The sequence below is a fragment of the Rhinopithecus bieti genome, unplaced genomic scaffold (assembly GCF_001698545.2).
Source record: "Rhinopithecus bieti isolate Rb0 unplaced genomic scaffold, ASM169854v2 scaffold_12667, whole genome shotgun sequence".
Taxonomy (NCBI): domain Eukaryota; kingdom Metazoa; phylum Chordata; class Mammalia; order Primates; family Cercopithecidae; genus Rhinopithecus; species Rhinopithecus bieti.
Window position 1 is genome coordinate 213,585 of NW_016807256.1, and position 3,601 is coordinate 217,185.

Here is a 3,601-nt window from a genome sequence, read left to right on the forward strand (position 1 = left end):
AATAAATAAATAAATAAATAAATAAATAAATAAATAAATAAAAACCAAAAAAACCAACCAACCAACAAACAAAAAAAAACCAGGTAAGTCATTATGCATCAACCAACATAACAGAATACAGAAGGCAAAAATCCAGACATTGAGGGAAATTCTTCTTTACCTTCCTGTGTCATGTCAAGTAGTCAAAAAATAAGTAAGGACTTGAACAATGTAACTCAAAAGATAGAATGAATACACACAGAACTAGTATTATTAATTATTATTTTTTTATTTTTTTGAGACAGGGTCTCTATCGCCCAGACTGAGTGGCTCACTGCAGCCTCAACCTCCTGGGCTCAAGCGATCCTCCCACCTCAGCCGCCCAGGTAGCTGGGACTACAGCTGTGTACCATCACACCCAGCTAAATTCTTTAATTTTTTTTTTGTATAGATGGGGTCTCACTATGTTTCCCAGGCTGGTCTTAAACTCCTGGACTCAAGTGATCCTCCCGCCTCGGCCTCCCAAAGTGCTGGGATTACAGGCATGAGCCACTGTGCCCGGTCCAGGACTAGTTTTACTTCCTACGAAGAACAATACACCAACTCTTATGGGCCATCATTTAAAGAGACATTTTCATACTGGACTTCAATGTAATTGATTCCATGATTCCATGATCCTTTTGAGAACAGGCTTAACTGACAAGCCTCCCTGAGACAGGTGCCCCATGGAATGCTAGTGGAGAGAGAAGGAAAGAGAGTGGAATGGGCACTGGGCAGGGGCAGAGGGAGGACGAGATGCATTTGGGACCAATGGTGAGCCAGGACAGGAGTCAGATGAGATTGTACATCTACTGGAAGACAGGCCTGTGAAGCTGGGAACGGGAGCTCCAAGGGAGTCACTTCTTAAAGAGTTTCGTGACAGGTCGTTGCCTCCATCAGGGTTCTTTGTTTCTTTAAATCAATGTAACCACCACTACAATCACGATAGAGAAACTTTCTCTTTCTTCCTCTCTTTCTTTTCTTTTCTTTCTTTCCTTTCTTTCTTTCTTTCTTTGAGATGGAGCCTCGCTCTGTCACCCAGGCTGGAGCCCAATGGCGTGATCTCGGCTCACTGCAACCTCCGCCTCCTGTGTTCAAGCGATTCTCCCGCTTCAGCCTCCCGAGTAGCTGGGATTACAGGTGCGCCACCACGCCCAGCTAATTTTGTGTTTTCAGTAGAGATGAGGTTTCACTATGTTGTCCAAGGCTGATCTTGAACTCCTGACCTCAGGTGATCCGCCCGCCTCGGCCTACCAAAGTGCTGGATTTCAGGCGCGAGCCACAGCGCCTGGCTTGATAGAGAACGTTTCTACATCCCAGGGCAGGGTTCTTTCATTCCATCTAGCAGTGTCTCGTTCCCTTGCCCAGTCGGTTATGTAGTTGTAGCCTGCTTGCTGCGCCCACCCCTGCTTTCATCTTTGTGGAGGACGCAGTGTCGCGGTTCACATCGCTGGTTCTGGAGCCACGTTACCTGGGATCAACCCAGGCTCTGACCCCTGGTAGCGATGCAGTGGCATCTGGGCGGGTCCTGCAGGCGCTAGCTGTCACTGTCTCTGTTATTCCAGTTTCGCGATCCCGAGTACGGGGAATGGTTTGGCTACCTGAGCCGAGAGGGCAAGGTGGCCCTCTCCATCAAGGGAGGTCCTTTCAAAGGTGAGTGGGGGACAGGGCGGGGCCGCAGGGGTTGCGCCTCTCGGCTGCCCCCGGCCCTCACTACCTGCCCGCCTCCACCCGCAGGCTGCTTCCACGTGCCGCGGTGCCTAGCCATGTGCGAGGAGCTGCTGGGCGCCCTGCTGAGNTCCCGGCGTCGCTTCGGAGCGCGGCGGCAGCTGACTGCGCCTTCACGATCCGCTGGGACCCGCGAGCCCCGCCGCCGTTATGAACATCCGCAATGCGAGGGTGAGCGCCCGGGGCGGGAGGCTGTCCGCGCCGCGTGGGCGCCGGGCCCGGTGGCTGCTGCGCATGCTCCCGAGGGCCCTGGCCGAGCCTGGCCCGGTGGCCCTGCGTGTGCCTGCGACCGCTGGACCTATGGGGCTGGCCCAGCCTGCCGAAGAGGCCGGGGCGCGGGGCCGGGGCTGCGATTCCCTCCTGTTTGCGTGATGTCGGGCCTGCGTTGGGTGGGCTCCGGGGACCTCCGGGCGCCCACTCCTGTTCCTGTACTCCGGGCGTTGTGCAAAGTCAGATCGTCACAGCGCCTGCTCAGCCCCGAGGGAGGGGGGCCGAGCAGACCGAGGGGGAGCAGACTTCTCACCCGTGGTCACCGCCGCCTTGGACTGAGCGAGTTCCACTGCCCTCCTTCCCTGCAGCCAGAGGACCTAATGAACATGCAGCACTGCAACCTCCTCTGCCTGCCCGAGAACTACCAGATGAAATACTACTTCTACCATGGCCTTTCCTGGCCCCAGGTGGGCAGCTTCTGAATTTGGGCTTGGGGGAAACCAGGCCGAGGAAAATCCAGTCGGGCCATCTTGGAGGGAGTGGACAAGTCTGTCAGAGCCCAGGGGGCTGTATGGTTGGTGACGTCCCTAGTGTTTTCAGCTGGCAGGCAGGGGCAAAGGAAAAGAAGGCGCCTGAAGGGAGCAGAGAATAGGGGCAGGATCCCCACTTTGCGTCTTCTTTCTGGGCATGAGCAGGGCACGGTGTGGCGCGGGGGAGACCAAGTCACCCAGCCTGGAGGTCATGAGCCATCACACAGCTGGCCACTTGTCCAGCTTGTGTCCCTCTAAAGGGCTCCTCCAGCTCCGACATGAAGTTTTCTCACTCCCTTTTCCTCTCTGTCACCAGCTCTCTTACATTGCTGAGGACGAGAATGGGAAGATTGTGGGGTATGTCCTGGCCAAAATGTGAGTCACCAAGGAGGAAGAGAGAAGCTACACGTGTCTGGTGGATGCCTCTGTAGGCTTTAAAAAAATGAATAGGCTCTTTCTTTTTAGTACAGTTGAAAGTTTATAGAAAAATTGAACAGAAAGGACATGGAGTTCCATAGAACCCCTCAGCATTCCCTCCCTGTCAGTTTCCTCTATTAGTAGCTTGTTGGATTTGTGTGGTCCACTTGTGACAAGTGATAAACTAATGTGATATATTACTATTATTATTATTCATTTTTTATTTTTTGAGACGGAGTCTTGCTCTGTTGCCCAGGCTGGAGTGCAGTGGCGTGATCTCGGCTCACTGCAAGCTCCACCTCCTGGGTTCAAGTGATTCTCCTGCCTCAGCCTTCCTAGTAGTTGGGATTATAGGCATGTGACACCACACCTGGCTAATTTTTTAATTTTTTTAGTAGAGATGGGGTTTCACTATGTTGGCCAGGCTGGTCTCGAACTCCTGACCTCAGGTGTTCCACCCACCTTGGCCTCCCAAAGTGCTAGGATCACAGGCATTAGCCACTGCACCCAGCCAATATATTCATATTAACTAGGCCGGGCGCGGTGGCTCACGCCTGTAATCCCAGCACTTTGGGAGGCCGAGGCAGGCAGATCACGAGGTCAGGAGATCGAGACCATCCTGGCGAACACGGTGAAACCCGTCCCTACTAAAAATACAAAAAAAAATTAGCCGGGCGTGGTGGCGGGCGCCTGTAGTC

General features: G+C 53.4%; 1 long non-coding RNA gene across 1 annotated transcript; it reads left to right on the top strand.

Annotated features, from left to right (window-relative positions):
- The first annotated feature begins 1,817 nt into the window (after positions 1 to 1,817).
- LOC108535068 (uncharacterized) lies at positions 1,818 to 3,435 on the top strand. Its single transcript, XR_001887124.1, has 3 exons — positions 1,818 to 1,917; positions 2,325 to 2,423; positions 2,803 to 3,435. It is a non-coding gene; the product is annotated as an uncharacterized LOC108535068 (long non-coding RNA).
- The last annotated feature ends 166 nt before the right edge of the window (positions 3,436 to 3,601 follow it).